This window comes from Gopherus flavomarginatus, chromosome 2 (genome assembly GCF_025201925.1).
Source record: "Gopherus flavomarginatus isolate rGopFla2 chromosome 2, rGopFla2.mat.asm, whole genome shotgun sequence".
NCBI classification, from domain to species: domain Eukaryota; kingdom Metazoa; phylum Chordata; order Testudines; family Testudinidae; genus Gopherus; species Gopherus flavomarginatus.
In genome coordinates this window covers 295841869-295861957 of record NC_066618.1, presented here as the reverse complement: position 1 = coordinate 295861957, position 20089 = coordinate 295841869, and the positions used below count along the sequence as shown (strand labels likewise).

At 45.6% G+C, this 20089-nt stretch overlaps 1 protein-coding gene across 12 annotated transcripts in view; it reads left to right on the top strand.

Annotated features, from left to right (window-relative positions):
- The first annotated feature begins 3042 nt into the window (after positions 1 to 3042).
- TSNARE1 (t-SNARE domain containing 1) overlaps positions 3043 to 20089 on the top strand; it is a 757898-nt gene continuing 740851 nt past the window's right edge. For 7 of the 12 annotated variants that reach the window (XM_050940856.1, XM_050940858.1, XM_050940857.1 and 4 more), the window contains exon 1: positions 3043 to 3138. The gene's annotated coding sequence lies outside the window, so the exon portion shown is untranslated. Of the gene's footprint in view, positions 3139 to 3219; positions 3290 to 3414; positions 3459 to 3502; positions 3547 to 20089 lie in introns of those variants that run through there. The other 5 variants (XM_050940861.1, XM_050940846.1, XM_050940850.1 and 2 more) reach the window with 5 other exon arrangements.

The following is a 20089-nucleotide window of genomic DNA, read 5'->3' as shown; positions in this document are numbered from 1 at the left end:
CCGATCGCGGCTCCCAGTGGCTGCGGTTCGCTGCTCCAGGTCGATGGGAGCTGCTGGAAGCGGTGTGGGCTGAGGGATGTACTGACCGCCGCTTCCAGCAACTCTCATTGGCCTGGAGCAGTGAACCGCGGCCACTGGGAGCCGCCATCGGCCAAACCTGCGAACGCCGCTGGTAAACAAACAGGCCCAGTCTGCCAGGGGCTTTCCCTGCACAAGCGGCGAAACAAGTGTGGGAACCACTGCACTAGAGGGATGTATTACTGAGAGCACTGAACATGCTCTGATACAGTGTGCAGGTGAGAAAGAGACAAAGACCGTCCAAGAGCCGGTGTCAGAGGTATCGGGGGCCTGACATGTTTGATTTTCAGTTACAGAGCCATAACTGGTATGGGACTGGGTTACCTGACCTTCTCCTCTACCTGCAGTGGTGCTTCAGCTAGATTTCCCCTTTCATTGTAATTTGGAGGATGCTGTTGGCAGAATGTTCTCTGCCTTGGTTCCCAGACTAGAGAATTCAAATCCTTATACCACTAGCCTGTGGTGGATTAAACCTCTCTTTGGGTGTGCTGGGCAGGGCTTGATGGTTTTTTAGTGTGTATGTTATCAGTCTGTATCATTAGTGTATTTGCTGGTAGGTGTTTATGTAAATCTTAAAGCTGGATGAGTGAGTAGCTTTCTGGTCTGCTGTGTAACATGTGTATTGTGTTTGTGTGTAAAGTTATGCAATGGGTGTCAGTAGAGTTTTATAAGAAAGTGGTGTTGTAGAGGAGGATTGCAAGACCTGGCATAAGCAGCATCAAATTATTTCCACAATGGCTGAACACAAAATTTCATCAATGGTATTATGTAGTGGAGCCTTGTCTTTAGAAACCATAAAACTTGACCCCTGTACAGTGCAGTAACAAGGAAGAAATGTTGAGCAGTTTAACAAGATGTTGCTGACAACAATGGCATAGACCTAATTTTCAAAGGAGGAAATTAACCCTCCACCTAGGGTGACCAGGTGTCTGGTTGGTGGCGCTGCTCCTGGCTAGCCTCCATGATGTGTGGCTCCCAGGCAACATCCGGTATTTCCCCACTTCTGGCTCAACATGGAAGCTGTGGGGGTGGGGCCTGCGGACAGGGCAGTGTGCAGAGCTGCCTGGCCGTGCCTCCGTGTAGGAGTCGGAGGGAGGACATGTCAGTTTCCGGGAGCTGCTTGAGATAAGCGCTGCCCAGAGCCTGCACCCCTGATCCCTTCTGGGCCCCAACCCCCTTTCTGTCCTCCAAACCCCTAGATCCCAGCCCCACCCCAAAGCCTGCACCCCCAGCCAGAGCCCTCACTCCCCTCATGCCCCAACCCCGTCCCAGCCCTGATTCCCCTCTTGCCCTCTGAACACCTCAGTCCCAACCTGGAGACCTTGTACATCCCAAGCCCCTCATCCCTGGCCCCACCTCAGAGTCCACCTCCCCCACCCCCTCTTGCAACCCATTCCACTGCTTTAGCCTGGAACCCCTTCCTGCACTCTGAACTCATTTCTGGCCCCATCTCAGAGACCACACCCCAGGCTGGAGCCCTCACCTCCTCCTGAACCCCAGCCCCCTGAGCCAACCCAGTGAAAATGCGTGAGTGCGGGGAGAGTGCAAGCGACAGAGGGAGGGGAGATGGAGTGAGCGGCGGGCAGGGCCTCAGAGAAGGCACGAGGCATGGACAGGGCCTCATAGGAGGGGTGCAGCAGGTGGTGGGGTAAAATCTTCGGTTTTGTGCGAGTAGAAAGCTGGCAACCCTACCTCCACCTGGTGAAATGAAAACCTCATGAAATTGTTTCTCATCCCTTATTTTCTTGAATGGTTTCACAGAGTCTAATACAGGTCTGGGATTTGCAATTCACGTTTGCAAGCAGGCACCTGCAGGCTGATGTGTAAACCTCACTAACTAGGTATAGGGAAGTGGTTCTCAGACTATTGTACTGGTGACCCCTTTCCCATAGCAAGCCTCTGAGTGTGACCCCCTTGCCCATTATAAATTAAAAATACTTGTTTATATATTGAACACCATTATAAATGCTGGTGGCAAATCAGGGTTTGGGGGTGGAGCCTGACAGCTCATGACCCTGCCCCCCATAAAATAAACTCCTGACCCCATGAGAGATCCCAACCCCCAGTTTGAGAACCCCTGGTCTAGAAGGTGTCCTAGCCATGACCTGGGAGGGTGTGGGGCAACAGCAGCACAAGGACCGGTTGGGAGAAGACTGGGGCCAGGGGAGGAGCTAGCAGGTAGGGCATTACATGGGTGTGTGTTTGGTGAGTGGGTAACTGGAGCCCTAGGCTTAGGGAAAAGGGCCCAAGAGGGGACTAGGGGATAGCCAGGGCCCAGGGACAAAGGGGGCAGGATCGGGACTAGGCCCAAGTATGGGAAGTGCAGGGAGGATGAGGACTTAGGATTGGGACTGGGACCAGGGCCAAGGTTGAGGGGAGGGGCAAGGCAGCCAAGATAGGGGCCAGGAGGGGAGGGGCAGGAAGCCAGGATGGGAATGAGGGGAGAATCTGAACCAGGATCGGGGCCAGGCCAGGAGCAGGCAGCCAGGATTGGGGCCAGGCCAGGGGAGGGACAGGCAGGCAGGATTGGGGCCAGGAGGGGAGGGGCGGGGCAGTCAGGATGGGAATGAGGGGAGGGGAGGGGAGGAGCAGGGAGCCAGGATCGGCGCCAGGGTATGAAGAGCCAGGATCGGGGCCAGGCCAGGAGCAGGCAGCCAGGATTGGGGCCAGGCCAGGCCAGGAGGGGAGGGACAGGCAGGCAGGATCGGGGCCGGGAGCGGAGGGGAGGGGCGGGGCAGTCAGGATGGGAATGAGGGGAGGATCTGAACCAGGATCGGGGCCGGGAAGGGGGGAGCAGGCAGCCAGGATCGGCGCCAGGGTATGAAGAGCCAGGATGGGGGCCAGGACTCAAGTGAGGTGGGGGCTGAAGGGAGCACCGGGCCAGGGCTGGGTATTACCCCGGGATGGCGCAGGGGGCGGGGCTCCCGCAGTCCCCGCCCCTTCCCACCCGGCGCGCTGCTCGCTGGGAGTTGTAGTTGCCGCGGCGGCCTCCGCTGGGCGGGGCGGTCGCGCGGTCACGTGATGTTTGGGTTTTCCCCGGCGCTGCCCGCACAATTGCAGGTGAGCTGCGTGCGGCGGGGGGGCGCCCGGCCTCGGGGCCCCGCGGAGAGCGCCGGGGGGGGGGGGGGGTTGTGTGGGTCGGGGCCTGCGCGGTCCCGCCTGCTGACGGACGGCGGGGGATCTGTGGGGGCCGCCCTGCAGAGAGAGGAGAGTGTGTGTGGGGGATCCCCCGCGGAGAGAAGGGGGAGGTGGGACAGGACCTGCGGGATCCTCCCGCGGAGAGAAGGGGAAGGTGAGTTAGGATCTTGGGGGTCCCCCTGCAGAGAGAAGGGGAAGGTGGGTCGGGATCCTGGGGGTCCCCCCGCGGAGAGAAGGGGGAGGTGAGTTAGGATCTTGGGGGTCCCCCTGCAGAGAGAAGGGGGAGGTGGGTCGGGATCCTGGGGGTCCCCCCGCGGAGAGAAGGGGGAGGTGGGTCGGGGCCTGCGGGGTCCCCCCATGGAGAGAAGGGGGAGGTGGGTCGGGATCCTGGGGGTCCCCCGCGGAGAGAAGGGGGAGGTGGGTCGGGATCCTGGGGGTCCCCCTGTGGAGAGAAGGGGGAGGTGGGTTAGGGCCTGCGGGATGCCCCCCCGGAGAGAAGAGGGAGGTGAGTCAGGGCCTGCGGGATCCCCCCGCGGAGAGAAGGGGAAGGTGGGTTGGGATCCTGGGTTCCCCCCCGCGGAGAGAAGAGGGAGGTGGGTCAGGATCCTGGGGGTCCCCCCATGGAGAGAAGGGGGAGGTGGGACAGGGCCTGCGGGATCCCCCCGTGGAGAGAAGGGGAAGGTGGGTTGGGATCCTGGGGGTCCCCCCGTGGAGAGAAGGGGGAGGTGGGTTAGGGCCTGTGGGATCCCCCCGCGGAGAGAAGGGGAAGGTGGGTTGGGATCTTGGGTTCCCCCCCACAGAGAGAAGGGGAAGGTGGGTTGGGATCCTGGGGTTCCCCCCGCGGAGAGAAGAGGGAGGTGGGTCAGAGCCTGCAGGATGCTCCTGCGGAGAGAAGGGGGAGGTGAGTCAGGGCCTGCGGGATCCCCCCGCGGAGAGAAAGGGAAGGTAGGTCGGGATCCTGGGGGTTCCCCCGCGGAGAGAAGGGGTGTGTAGTTGGAGGACCGAGGGGGCCCATGCAAAGAGGAGGAGAGTGTATGGATCAGGGGCATGAATTGTCATTCTCTCCCTTTGCAGCAGAACTCTTCGCTTTTAAGGGTATCTGTATTTCTCCAGTACCTGAGCCTGGCCTCTCTCTAGGGAGCCTTCTGCAGACAAGGAGGGTGAATGTGTCAGGGACCTGAGCTCCCTCTGGAGCATCTGTCCAGTAGGAGAGTCTGGGATCCAGTGGCTTCCCTTCATCTCCACCTGTTGGTCCCCCTATAGTGATGGGGAAGAGACATGCAGAGGGGAGCTGGCTCACCAGCCTGACCTTTGCAGACCCATTCATGTGACTCCTCCTGAGGCATTTAACTGAGGGTGTGTGGATGAATACCAGCTGTTTGAGCTCTCCCATCTCACCAGGGAGTGGGAGGTGCATAGGTGTCAATTTTACCCCTGTCTCCTCTTGGAGTGCTCCTCCAGAGACCTGTCTGCAGGTGTCACAGCGGGGCTCTCCTCTGAACTTCTTCTAGGGTGTGTCTGCAGCGAATGTATGTCTTGCACAGTGGCAGTTACCTGAACGCGCCTTCCCCTATGTCATTCCATATCAGAGCCTTTCATGCATAGCAACCACAGGATTTGGTTTTCAACTGTCTTGGGGGAAACATTTCACAGTACAACCTAAGCAGATGAATACATTTTCCCCTCTAGCTGGAAATGTCACTGTGAAGCTAAGGCTTTTTTAATGCAGTGAAACTTGGATAATGCATAACCTCTCTCTGATATAGAAACTTTGGATGATAGTCGGTTCTGACCATTGTTAAATAAAAGGTTTTGCTCACTTACGTCACTCATGGATATAATAGGGTGATTGTTTTCCTGGTGACTACTCTGTGGTATTACATGGCATGTTTTTAAAATGGCATTTATCACCTCTAGGAAGGTGTTACTAGCAAACACTTCTATCAAAATCCAATAGAGCAAGTAAAATTTCTTACAACTTTTTCAGATTTAGAAAGCATCACTTTCTACACAGCCCTTGAGTGATCTTTTAAATTTCGAAATGTCTAAATGCACATAAAACTAGAGTCATAGTATAAATATCAACCAGAATCAAACATTTAAAGGGACACAGTCAGGAAATATAGGTCCAACCTGTGCCTTGGTTTATGAAATATATCAAAAATATTTTCTAAAACAATAAAAATATTTTCACGATTAAGAAAAAGAACATCACCTGAAAACCACTTGTTGGAATTTCAAATAGTCTCCTACAGTGTTTGCAGCCCAATATTTGCACGTGCTTAACTTTAAGTTTGTGAATATGTCACTACTTGCATGTGTAATGTTAAGTATGGATGGATATGTTTGTGTGGTCAAGACAAAATGTTGAAAAGCCGCCTAGATTTTAAATATCTTCTCCCCCCACCATTTCAGCTAGTGGTGACAAGGGTAAGACTCATCCTGTAAAAATATATTTACCCTGGTAGTGACCCTTTTAATTAAGCTGGTATTTTTCTTAGTCATGAGGGCAGTAAGGTATTGAATAGCGTATTAAACCTCTTGAGCTTTTTATTGGGTTGATTTGTGATGACTCAGCCCCAGCCTACATCTCTGACTTTTCATCTTGTAGCATTTCTCCTCTGCTCAGTCACTGACTCCAGCCTTGATGTCCTCTTTGTTTTCATCTCCCACTCTTGGTTCTCACTTCTTCAGTGGTGACACCTACGTGCAGAACGCCTTCCCTGTGCCTGCTAACCAAGCAATAAATGTCTCTCATCATTCCCTCCCCAAAGCTCAGTTCTTCCACGCCACCTACAAGCAATGAGTTAATGTAAATAAAACCAAAATGTGGCTTTAATGGAAGCAAGGAGACTTGTGCCCAGCATAACTGCAACCAGGTGATCTTAGCACTGCTGTAACCCTGCAACCCTTGATGTTACACTCTTCACTCCGTCATGTGTGAAATGAGATTGTAGGACATATGTTTTATTGGCTCTGCAAAGTATGTAGCAAATTTTTGGGTGCTGTGTAAATATTATGTACAATCTTGAGCTCTTAGTCTGCAAGCTACTCTGCCTGGACAGACTCTGTGTTTAGGCAGGTGCTACTGACTGAAGTGAAGCTATGTGGGCAACAAAAATGATTAGAGGGCTGGAGCACATGACTTATGAGGAGAGGCTGAGGGAACTGGGATTGTTTAGTCTGCAGAAGAGAAGAATGAGGTGGGATTTGATAGCTGCTTTCAACTACCTGAAAGGGAGTTCCAAAGAGGATGGATCCAGACTATTCTCGGTAGTACCAGATGACAGAACAATGATTAATGGTCTCAAATTGCAGTGTGGGAGGTTTAGGTTGGATATTAGGAAAAACTTTTTCACTAGGAGGGTGGTGAAGCACTGGAATGGGTTGCCTAGGGTGGTGGTGGAATCGCCTTCTTTAGAGGTTTTTAAGGCCCAGCTTGACAAAGCCCTGGCTGGGATGATTTAGTTGGGGATTGGTCCTGGTTTGAGCAGCGGGTTGGACTAGATGACCTCCTGAGGTCTCTTCCAACCCTGATATTCTGTGTGTTAGTGTAAAGGTGTGTCCATGCAGAAAAGCTTTCAGGATTGGGGCCCTATTTTACAGGAGGGTGTCTGCTCTGAAATCAGCATTCTTAACAGTGGGCGGTATCACTGTTACAGAGCCGGTTAATAAATACTAGTGAAAACTTTAACCCAGGTTATGGGCTGTAAAGTCAGAGGCTGAATGGAGGATGATAGATCCGTATTAGCATCTTTTTAGCATCCAGCATTGCAGTCCCTATGTAGGCAAATGCCCCCTGAAGTCATCACTGAAATATTTCGTGTGGTAGCGTTATATCGGGGTAGAGGTGTACAATAAAAGTCCTCATTTGTATTACCTCCCCTTAAGGTGTTTGTTTTGTATAGATTAGTATATGTATGATGTTACCCTATTAGCATACACGTTAATTTGCTGGTATGCCGACTTTGCAGTTAGAGGTCCTGTTTGGAACTTCTTGGATGTTGGTGTTAGCTATGTTTTGTGCTGGGGTTAGCTGTGTTTTGTGAGTGGCTAATGTTAGTATTTTGGACACAATTCCCCCTTTTGCATGCTGCTTTTAGTTTCCTGTAAATTACGAGTTACTTAAGTATATTTATACCAAAGGTTATAGGCCTTAGGCCTTGCACTATTTACTAAAGCCAGATTTTACAGGATAAAAGCCTGTAGGTTCCTTCCATTACTACTAAACACAATAAAGCAAAATAAGAAAGCAATAAATATAATACACGTAAGCTGGCCCACTGGTCTACAAGCGCCCTTGATAGGGTGAATTGCCAGTGAACCCTATCACCTAACTTAGGGCCTTACTGTATGTTTAAAGCCTGTGCCTTTTATACACAAGATGATTGATGGAAGCACCATTTGCTTGGTTAAGATGTTACACCCCACAGGCATTTATACCCACAACGTTTAATGTGACCTTACACTTAATTGACCATAAAAATAATTTGATATTTGGTTATTATCATACTTGCCACTTTCGATAAATGTCACCCTTTATATACTTGGTTAACCAGGCAGGTTACCAATAGTGAAGACGAAGATGGATTTTGTTACTGCCTTCTTTTTTTGGCTACACCGCACTGTGTTTGCCTTGAACATTACTTTGATGTACTGATTTTTTTGTTAGAACACCAGGCCATTAGTGAAACTTTTGACGTTGGGAGGAATGCTACCAGAGGAGGCACATTGCTGTGATAGTAGTAGACCTTATTTTTGAGGCAACCTGCTGCGTCGAGCTGCCAAGTGACCAAATACATTCTTATCTGGATTGGACCCAGTTAGGCGGTTCCATAATGCCGTTTTAGTTAACTAAGAGTTTTAATTAGGGTGTAGTGTCACACACCCTGTATTTGAGCTGCCCTTTGTAGAAAGCAGTGTCATTTTTTAATAAGGATTAGACCAAGTGACTTTGTTTGTTTTGTATTTTAAACCAACTTTAATACTACTAAATTGCAACTATGTATTTTAAATTAAATGTACGGCTTTTTAAAATCCATAATTATGCTATATATGTGTACTGTATGCATAAATTGATATTTGACATATGGTTTTTATGATATTTTTGATATAAATGTAGCCACCTTTTATCCTGAAGTTATTGATGAGAGGATGGGTTTTTTTAGGTTACTACAGGTGACATGGTTACATGTGTTAGCTGAGGGTTACACCTTTACTTGGTATACTCCTTTACCATATGTTTAGTTTTTATACATATTATATTTTAAGACATATATATACACACACACTGATGATATTATTTTAGGCAATAAACTTAATACTGTTAGTTTTGACTATGGTACCAATGTACCAAAGAATGTTTTTACACCAGAGCAACAAAAGTGTTTTTATATTAATTTTTTTTAAGTTTGACATACTGGGGATGAAATTATATGGCTTTAAGGAAGGCACCAATGTACCAAAGAGTGTTTTTATATTTTTTAGCCCGTGTTTACTTTAGCATTAAGAGTTTATTATTTGAGGTTTACAACAAATGTTTGTTTGTTTGTTTTACATGGTACAAACACTGGAGCTTGTGAGTTCGCCTTTTTGAACAAACTGTTAGGACCTTAAGACTCTCGCAGAGGAGGAACAATGCTGTCAGCATAGTGCTGTAAGATGGATTTGGGTTCTTCTTGAGGGTTTTGTTTTATTGCTGAGCACCTGTAAAGACATTTTTTTTGGTACAGCATAGTGAGATTTGATGTTATTACATTTACTAATTTAGCAATTTTAATTTTTTTTACTATTTTTAATCAAAATATTTTACAGAGGCAAATTTACAAATAACAAATAGCTAAGTAATAACAAGATTACTTTTACTAGCTGTATACTTCCCCCCCCTTTGTTGGGGTAATAACTGATGGTTTAATACCAGGTTACGTTAGTTATATTATGAGAACCAAGCAAAATATATGACATTATAAAGCACTACAGCTATAATATAACTATTAATGTTACACTAATAGGAAGATGGTTTGCTTAAGGAACGTTTGAATTGTAATTTGGGTTTTTGCCAAACAACTGGCCAGGTTGCCTGACAAATTTTAAATTAAAGCTAATAATAAATATATGTGAGTTAGTTTTACATAAATTGTTTATCGAGACAAACATACCTATATTTTTCACTGATTTTTGCAAGGATTGAATCACCCCAGGTGTCAAAGAAGGAAAGACACCATGGTGGTTAGATTTTAATTTTCCTGTTAAAATAGTGTGGTACCACAAAGAAAAAATATATTACTAATAATTAACTAAATTATTTTAGCCAGGGCTTTGTTAAGCCTGACCTTAGAAACCCTTAAGGAAGGAAATTTTACCACCTTTTTAGGTAACCCATTTTAATGCTTCACTGCTCTTTTAGTGAAAAAGTTTTTTTTTAATATTTAACCTAATCTTTTTCACTGCAACTTGAGACCATTACTTTTTTGCTTTGTTAAGGTGATTATTAAGTTAGAAACCTGCCTTTTTTGAATCTTTACATTCTAGATTAAAACAGAAATGGGTGGAAAAAAAGAGTTAAAGCAGGTGCTAATATTTTTTAGGAAATATGAGGGCACAATTGTGATTAGATTAATTTTACATTGATGAATTAGGACCTATAATGATAAACACAATGTATTTTGCGGGTAGCAAAGTTTGCTACATGTTGAGGAAGCTTTAACACTTTTTTTTTAAAGTAATGATTTCTGCATAAAGCAGAAAGATTATATGTTGCCGGCTTTTTTTTTTTTTTTTTTTAATAGGGTAAGTTTAGAGTTGCAACTAACCTGATACTTATTTATGGAATGAGACACAACTGACTAGTTAGATTAAGAAGGTATGTAGATGCTTGAACTTGTATTAAAGTCATTACCTTGCTTGCTTTTACCACTTACAGGTTAGGAGTAGTAAAGGTTTTTTTTTTACCTTGTACATGCACATTAGACATACTGGACCTAACCTTTTTTTATTTAAAAGTATTTTTTTTACAACATTTAATTGCGTATTTTTTAAGAGGAAAGTATTTGGCTTACTTTTTTTCGCCTCTAGCACTGTTGGTGGAAGACTTTTTATATACGTTTAAATGTTTAGGGGTTTTTAATTTTAATTATTTGTTATTTAGTTATTAATTAACTAAACTTGAGTTAGAAGCAGTTTGCTCTGCTTACTTTTTTTTTTTTTTAGCACAATACAAAAGCACTTTTCCTTTCTAGCGGCTGCTAGAAAAGCCTTAATGATTTTGTTGCTGAGGATTTTTTTGACATTACAAGTTAAGGCCCAGAAACTGTTGGCTTGGTAAAATACATAATATGGGAAAAAGGCATGGATACAAGGTTTTTGTGACCCTTGAGGGGAACAAATTTTTTAGTACCTTTTGGTAAAGGTTTTTTTTTTTTAATACCTTTTAATTAACCATTTTTACATTATTATTTAATTTAGTTTTTAGGTATTTTAACACTCTGCTTAGGTGAAAGTTGGACTTGTACATACAGCTGTGCTTAGACAGTTTTGTAGCATTTATTTATTCTTTTTATTATTAACTACTTAATTAATTTGAGTTATTACTTACCAACTTTACTTTTTTTAACTTTTACTTAAAGCTTACGTAAGTTACATGACACATATGCACACATACATATGCATACAGTATATAGGGACGTTTTACCTTAAATAATTAACCCCTTAACCAGTTTAACAATTACATAAACAAGTTTTAAGAAAAACAGAGGGGAGGGGTTTTTTGGTCTCTCTCTTTTTTTTTGATGGATTAACCTATTCGTATAAAGAAAAGTTAGGCTTTAAATGATCATAGCCACCGCTTTCCCTGTTATTTAAAATAGGTAGTTAAAATAACATGGTATTTTGAATTGTTGACTCTTTTGCAAATGTTAAAAGAGTGCTCTCAAGATAAAAATAGTATTTTGGATTCCCTGCCTCTGTCATAAAAACACAGAATTGTAGGACTGGAAGGGACCTTGAGAGGTCATCTAATCCAGTCTCCTGCATTCATGGCAGGACTAAGTATTATCTAGACCATCCCTGACAGGTGTTTATCAAACCTGCTCTTAAAAATCTCCAATGATGGAGATTCCACAACCTCCCTAGGTAATTTATTCCAGTGCTTAACCATCCTGACAGTTATGAAGTTTTTCCTGATGTCCAACCTAAATCGCCCTTGCAGCAATTTAAGCCCGTTGCTTTTTGTCCGATCCTCAGAGGTTAGAAGAACAATTTTTCTCCCTCCTCCTTGTAACAACCTTTTATGTACTTGAAAACTGTCATGTGTCCCTGCTCCCCCCAATCTTCTCTTTTCCAGACTAAAGAAACCCTCAAATTTTTTTTTCAGTCTTCCCTCATAGGTCATGTTTTCTAGACCTTTAATCAATTTTGTAGCTCTTCTCTGGACTTTCTCCAATTTGTCCACATCTTTCCTGAAATGTGGCACCTAGAGCTGGACACAACACTCCAGTTGAGGCCTAATCAGCGCGGAGAAGAGCGGAAGAATTACTTTTTGTGTCTTGCGTACAATACTCCTGCTAATACATCCCAGAATGATGTTTGCTTTTTTTGCAACGTTGTGATACTGTTGACTCGTATTTAGCTTGTGATCTGCTCTTACCCCCAGATCCCTTTCTGCAGTACTCCTTCCTAGGCAGTAATTGCCCATTTTATATGTGTGGAACTGATTATTTCTTCCTAAGAGGAGTACTTTGCATTTGTCCTTATTGAATTTCATCCTTCAAACTATTTCTCCAGTTTGTCCAGATCGTTTTGAATTTTAATCCTATCCTCCAAAGCACTTGCAACCCCTCCCAGCTTGGTATCGTCTGCAAACTTTAAGTGTACCTCTCTGCCATTTTCTAAATCATTGATGAAGCTATTGAATAGATTAAAATAGAAAGAACTATAAACATCTTTTTTTTTTAATTAATCTTTTCTGCTCTCTGACTTTCTGTGCTTCACTTAGCTTGGGGAGTGAACCTAGCTGAATCACTGTCACTTGGTTTCTCATGTATAGGGGATTGCCAGATATGTAAATCTACAAACTTTTAACTGATTTAAAAAAATGATAAAACATTTCTTCTTCTTTTGAGTGAAATTCACCTCAGTGCAGTGTGTCCACATGAGGTCCTTGGCACCCCCTTAAGTCGTATATCTCTTAATTTAGAACTTTAATTTGCCTGAAGCTCTGATTTTACAATGAGTTCAGCATGGAGTGGTGCCTGTGGCAGTGCAGAGACCTGCTGATAAAAGTGGGGGCTCCACAGGATGACCAGATAGCAAGTGTAGAAACATCAGGATGGGGTGGGGGGGTAATAGGTGCCTATAGAAGAAAAAGCCCCCAAAATCTGGACTGTCCCTATAAAATCGGGACATCTGATCACCAAGGGCTCCACGCAGGCACAGGAGACTATCTGCCTCTAGTTTATTTAGGATTGGGGTTTTCGTTAGTAAGAAGCATATTGTGCAGCCATTATGCATCGGGGTAAGTTTTGCTTGTAAAGTTCCTAATCCTGCATTGGGATTCACAGTTGCAGACCTAGATGACTCCTGGAGCCTACATAGGCTCTGGGAACTTTAATTATGTGTGGATTGTCCCTTTCAACTTGTGATCGGGGCGGCTCCAGGCCCCAGCACGCCAAGCGCATGCTTGGGGCGGCATGCTGCGGGGGATGCTCTGCCGGTCGCCGGGAGGGCGGCAGGCAGGTTGCCTTCAGCAGCATGCCTGCGGAGGGTCCGCTGGTCCCACAGCTTCGGTGGAGCTGCGAGACCAGCGGACCCTCTGCCGGCATGCCTGCGGGAGGTCCACCGAAGCCACGGGACCAGCATACCCTCCGCAGGCACGCCTGCGGGAGGTCCACCGGAGCCGCGGGACCAGCATACCCTCCGCAGACACGCCTGCGGAGGTCCACCAGAGCCGCGGGACCAGCGACCAGCAGAACGCCCCCACGCGGCATGCCGCCATGCTTGAGGCGGCGAAATGTCTAGAGCCGCCCCTGCTTGTGATTCAAGCACATGCTTAAAGTTTAGCATGCTCTTAACTGCTTTCCAGAGCTGAAGCCTTAATATTTGTGTCTAAACTATACTTAAGGCCTTGTGTATGTGTATGTGTGATAGGGGTGTGGTCGAGGGGTTCGGAGTATGGAAGGACGCTCAGGGCTAGGGCAGAGGGTTGGGGTGCAGGGAGGGAGGACTCTGGCTGGGGATGAGGGGATTGAGGTGCGGGAGGGGGCTCAGGGCTGGGCTACAGGGTTGGGTGCAGGGAGTGAGGGCTCTGGGGTGGGGCCGAGGATGAGAGGTTTGGGGAGAAGGAGGGGGCTCAAGGCTGGGGGCAGAGGATTGGGGTGCAGCTCTAGGGTGGGGCCGTGGAAGATGGGTTTGAGGTGCGGGCGGAGGCTCAGGGCTGTGGCAGGGGTTTTGAGGTTCGGGGAGTGAGGTCTCCAGCTAGGGGTGAGGGCTCTGGGGTGGGGCTGAGATGGGGCTAGGGAAGAAGGGTTTGGGATGCAGGCTGCCCTGGGGCTGCAGTGGGGAGCGAGGACTCCCCCTGGTCCTTTCCACTTGCCGTGGCAGTTCCAGCGGGGCTGGGCTAGGCTGTGCCGGGGGAGGGGCTCCTCTCCCCGGCAGCTGTGGTGGGGCTGGACTGGGCTGGGCCGGGGGAGGCGCTCCTCTCCATGGCCACGGCACTTCTGGCGGGGTTGGGCTGGGCCGGGGGAAGGGTGCCTCTTCCTGCCTGCGAGGCCACGCGGCCACACAGCTTACAGGGAACTTAGCATGTTATGCTACCTGTTTTCTCTTGTTGGATGTTTTATTTTTAATATACGAAAATAGAAGATAAATGTTTAAAATGGTTAGCTATTTATCTTGACATTGGCAAGCAGAATATTCAGTGGTTGCTGGGATGGATTTGAAGATTAGAAATTGACGATCTTGCAGTGGCTACTTGATGATGATAGCCAGCTCTTAGATCTCAGAGTATTGCAAAGGATGTCAATATCATTATCCCTATTTTACACATGGGGAAATTGAGGCACAGGGCAATGAAGTGACTTGGGTTAGGTCAGTGGCAGAGCTGGGAGTTGCAGGTGTCCTGAATCCCAATCTGGTGCTCTGTCCATTAGGCCACATTGCTTCCCCACGTTTTATCCCCTAATCATTATATAATAAGACACTCAACACAATAGCTCTAACGAACAAACAGCTGTTTCCACCAAATGATCAGTTATTTTGGCATTTTAAAAACATTGCTTTGCATTTTTAACTGGCATTCTACTTCTTCTAAGGAGATCAATATAAGAACCGCACTTAACAGTTTCCTTTACCTGTATTGCTAATAATACCTAAGATTATAAAAGTATAAAGAATTAAATACCAGTACATCTGATTTACTTGTACTTCTTGCAGAGTGGGAGAGTGGGTGTCCCTTGTTTGCATTTCTCTTGTCCATTTCTTTTATAGTAAAACTAACTGGGTAAATTTCATCCTCTGGTTCTTGTGATCTGGCAGGATGCTGCTGGGTCTAGATCGCCTATATTTATGGGAGTGTTCAGTTAAAGAGAAAGAGCTGATTTTTAAAAAAAAAGTCATCCTGTGTAAATTCACTCTGATTTCCAGCCCGCCAGCTCGTAACAAATATTTTATTGGCAATAAAATTGCAAAATCAAAGACAGGCTGAGAAAGTTGGAGTGTTTATTTACACATATTTGTAACTTTGTTTTGCAGGCTTGAGGTCTGAATTGATAAAGGAGCACATTTTAAAATCCACTGTACTTTGGTTATGGTGGGGCTTATCCTCAGTAGCTATTAGTGTTGACTGCTCACTTGCTGTGCTATTTAATCAAAAGATTGCTGGGAAGGAGATAAACTTTCATGCTTCAGGGCATGAGCATAAAATGATGGGGGTTAGGAAGAAACTTTTCCTATACACAGGTGTCATAGTATCTTTCCCCAACCTGAACCTTAGAGTCCCAAAAGTTGGGGTACCAGCATGAATTCCTCTAAGCTTAATTGCCTGCTTAGATCTGATAAGTTGCCACCATTCAGGAATTCCAGTGCCTGATACACTCTGGTCCCCCCAAAACCTTCCCTGGGGACCCCCAAGACCCAGAACCCCTGGATCTTAACACAAGGAAGGTAAACTCCTTTCCTCACCGTTGCCTTTCCCAGCCTTCCCCTCCCTGGGTTACCCTGGAAGATCACTGTGATTCAAACTCCTTGAATCACAACACAGAGAAATTAGGTCTCCTGGAGAGATAGACAGATTCACGCTCCGTGAATCTAAAACAAAAGGATTCCACCCTTCTCCCCTCCCTTCCCCTTCCCTGTTAAGTACAGACTCAATTCCCTTGAGCCTCAACAAGGGGGAAAAATCAGACAGGTCTTAAAAACAAAACTTTTAATAAAAGGAAAGAAAAAGGGTAAAAGTTATCTCTGCAATTTAGATGTAATAAAGTTACAGGGTCTGTCAGCTTATAGAAACTGGAGAAAAAAGCCTCCTCCAGCACAATACAATTAAAATACTTTCAGCCAAATATACATTAGAACTCTACCAGCCAGATACACATTTGCAATAAGAAAACCAATTAAAAAGACTATAACTGCCTGTTCTATAATAATACTCACTATTCTGAATATATAAGAGACTGTAGCAGGGAGATTGGCAAGAAACCTGGTTGCACATCTAGTCCCTTCCAGGACCCAGAGAGAACAAAGCCAAACCCAAAAACACAACAAAGGCTTCCCTCCACCGAGATTTGAAAGTATCTTGTCTCCGTCTCCTGATTGGTCCCCTGTCAGGGTGTTTGGTTCCCTGTTTGTTAACCCTATTACAGGTAAAAGAGACGTTAACCCTTAACTATCTGTTTATGACATCCTATGCACAGGTTACTCCATAACTTGTTCCTCCAGGGATTCTTGCACCTTCCACTGGAAGCATCTAGAACTGGCAATGGTCAGAGATAGGATATTAGTAATGATCACTACTCTGATCCAATATGACAGCTCCAATGCAACTAGAAAATGAATTGTATGGTTAAGTCTGGGAGGGATGGGTGCAAAATAAAACTGCAGTGTTTATTCCAACTTCCTCTTGGACGGGATATCAAACTAAGGGCTTGTCTTCACTACCGGGGTAAGTCAACATAAGTTATGCTACTCCAGCTACGGAATAACATAGCTGGAGTCGACATAGATACCGTAGTATCTTCACTGTGCTGCGTCGATGGGAGATGCTCTCTGATCGACTTACCGTATTCTTCTCAGAGAGCTGGAGTACTGGGGTCAACCAGAGAGGGCTCTGCCGTTGATTTAGCAGGTTTCACTAGACCCGCTAAATTGACCCCCCTGGATCAATTGCAGCAGCGTCGATCTCCCCATAGTGAAGACCAGCCCTAAGGTCTGGTCTACACTACAGACATATATCAGTATAAACTACATCACTCAGGAGTGTGACAGATCCCCACCCCTGAGCAGGGGTGCTGGAACAATTTTTGTAGTGGGTGGCGCTGATAGCCATTGCCTTGTATATAATGGAAACATTCCCCCGGTTCCAGCACTTCATCCCTGAGCAAAGTAGTTATATCGACCTAACCTTGTGTAGACAGTGCTGTGTGGAGGGGAGAGTTTCTCCTGCCAACATGGCTGCTGCTTCTCGGGGAGGTGGATTTACTAAGCCGATGGGAGAGCTCTCTCCTGCTGGCTTAGAGCATCTTCATTAAAGTGCTAGAGTGGCACCAGTGCAGTGATTTAAGTGTAGATGTGCCCTAAAATGCAACATTTGTTTGCATTGCAGAGTTGTATAGTCTTAAAAAAATATGTTGATATGAAATGTCCTTTGTTTTAGTGCTTGTTGAGCAAATGCTTATGACGGCTTATGTGGGTATTTTTGTCATACTATCTTATAAATTCTCAATAAAAGTGCAAATTAATTAGCTGTAAAGTGTTTTGGTGGCTCTTTATTGTGTAATATTTTCATTTGTTTTACACTCATTCCCCACACTAATTAGGCCTGTATATGGCAAGAGGCATGGCCCCTACTGCAAAGATCTTAAAAATCCGTTAGGCAACCCTCGAACATTAAGTTAGGGAAAACGTACATATAAGTCCTGTTCTGGAGTTCTGATACTTTAGAATTCAGACTCAGGGTTTGTTTACATACAGAAGTTGCATACGTTTAACTACACTTGTGTCATAAACAGATAGCTAAGGGTTAATGTCTCTTTCAACCTGAAGCACCTGACCAGAGGACCAATCAGGAAACCGGATTTTTTCAACTTTGGGTGGAGGGAATTGTGTGTCTGAATCTTTGTTTTTCTGGCTGCCTGCTTTCTCTGAGCTTTGGAGAAGTAGTTCTACTTTCTAATCTTCTGTTTCTAAGTGTAAGGACAAAGAGATCAAATAGTAAGTTATATGGTTTCTTTTCTTTGGTATTTGCATAAATATAGTGCTGGAGTGCTTTAATTTGTATTCTTTTTAAATAAGGCCGTTTATTCAATATTCTTTTAAGCAATTGACCCTGTGTTGTATCATCTAATACAGAGAAAACATTTGTATGTATTTTTCTTTCTTTTTATATAAAGCTTTCTTTTAAGACCTGTTGAAGTTTTTCTTTACTTCAGGGAAATTAAAGTCTGTATTCACCAGGAAATTGGTGGGAGGAAAAAGTCAAGGGGAGATCTGTGTGTTGGATTGGCTAGCCTGACTTTGCAATTCCCTCTGGGGAAATAGGAAAGTACTTTTGCTTCCAGAACTGGAAACGGAGAGGGGGAGTCACTCTGTGTAGTTTCACAGAGCTTATGTCTGTGTATCTCTCCAGGAGCATCTGGAGGGGGGGAAGGGAAAAAAGGATTATTTCCCTTTGTTGTGAGACTCAAGGGATTTGGGTCTTGGGGTCCCCAGGGAAGGTTTTTCAGAGGGACCAGAGTGCCCCAAAACACTCTATTTTTGGGTGGTGGCAGCAGGTACCAGGTCCAAGCTGGTAACTAAGCTTGGAGGTTTTCATGCTAACCCCAGATTTTGGACGCTAAGGTCCAAATCTGGGACTAAGGTTATGTCATGGTGGCAGCGGTGGGATATAGACAGAATCCAGAAGCCAGTAGGAATATTATATTTTTCTTTTTCTCTGCTAAGGGCTTTTTAGCAGAGAGAAACAGTTGGTTTTAAAAGGGAACCAGAGAGAATTTTTTTTCTGCTCTCTCTGGCAGTTTGTGGCTTGCATGTTAAGCGAGAAGCCATTACCAAACTGTTGAGGGTCTTTTGTCATGCAATAGCCCTCCCATTAGGAGGCAAGTACCAGCACTTATAGGCATGCAAATAAAGTGGTTTTTCAGGTTTACTTAACATTGAAGATTAGCTAAAGGCACTGTTGCTAGGCAGACTTCAGGAGGCAACAGAGAACCTGCAGTTCAAAAGATAAACACCGGAGGGGCAACCCCAACACAAGAAACAGGAACCATGACTTCTAAGGCAAAAATTGAGGCCAAAGAACAAATCAAAGAAGCTGAACACAGGCGACAGATGGAAATAAAAGAAAGAGAAGAACAAATCAAAACAGGCAGCACACAAAAGAAAACTAGAAGAAGAAGAGTTCGCCCACCGAAGGAAACAAGAAGAAGAAGAGTTGGCCCACCGCCGAGAAATGGAAAAACAACAAAAAAAAAATAAAAAGAAGGAAAAACAGAAAAAACATAAACTTTTGCGTGGACTACTGTAAGCTAAATGCTGTAACTCGTCCGGACAACTATCCAATGCCACGTACCGATGAGCTATTGGAGAAGTTGGGACGTGCCCAGTTCATCTCTACAATAGACTTAACCAGGGGTACTGGCAAGTACCGCTAAATGAACCTGCCAAGGACAGGTCAGCATCGTCACCCATGCGGGGGTGTATCAATTCAATGTCCTTCCTTTCGGCCTTCGAAATGCACCCGCCACCTTCCAGAGGCTGGTAGATGGTCTACTAGCTGGACTGGGACAATTTGCAGTTGCCTACCTCGATAATGTGGCCATTTTTTCAGACTCCTGGCCCGAACACCTACTACACCTGGAAAAGGTCTTTGAGCGCATCAGGCAGGCAGGACTAACTGTTAAGGCCAAAAAGTGTCAAATAGGCCAAAACAGAGTGACTTACCTGGGGCACCAGGTGGGTCGAGGAACCATAAACCCCCTACAGGCCAAGGTGGATGCTATCCAAAAGTGGCCTGTCCCAAAGTCAAAGAAGCAGGTCCAATCCTTCTTAGGCTTGGCCGGATACTACAGGCGATTTGTACCACACTACAGCCAAATCGCTGCCCCATTGACTGACCTGACCAAAAAGACCCAGCCAAATGCCGTTAAGTGCACTGATGAGTGTCAAAAGGCCTTTACCCAGCTTAAGGCGATGCTCATGTCTGACCCTGTGCTCAGGGCCCCGGACTTTGACAAGCCATTCCTAGTAACCACAAATGCATCTGAGCGTGGTATAGGAGCAGTGCTCATGCAGGAAGCAACAGATCACAACTTCCATCCTGTCGTGTTTCTCAGCAAGAAACTGTCTGAGAGGGAAAGTCACTGGTCAGTCAGTGAAAAGGAATGCTATGCCATTGTGTACGCCCTGGAAAAGCTACGCCCATATGTTTGGGGACGGCGGGTTCCAACTACAAAACTGACCATGCTGCACTAAAGTGGCTTCATACTGCCAAGGGGAACAACAAGAAACTTCTTCGTTGGAGTTTAGCTCTCCAAGATTTTCATTTTGAAATTCAACACATCACAGGAGCTTCTAACAAAGTAGCTGATGCACTCTCCCGTGAAAGTTTCCCAGAATTCAGTAGTTAAAAAGTGTTCTTAAAATGTACAAGTCTGTTAGTTATATA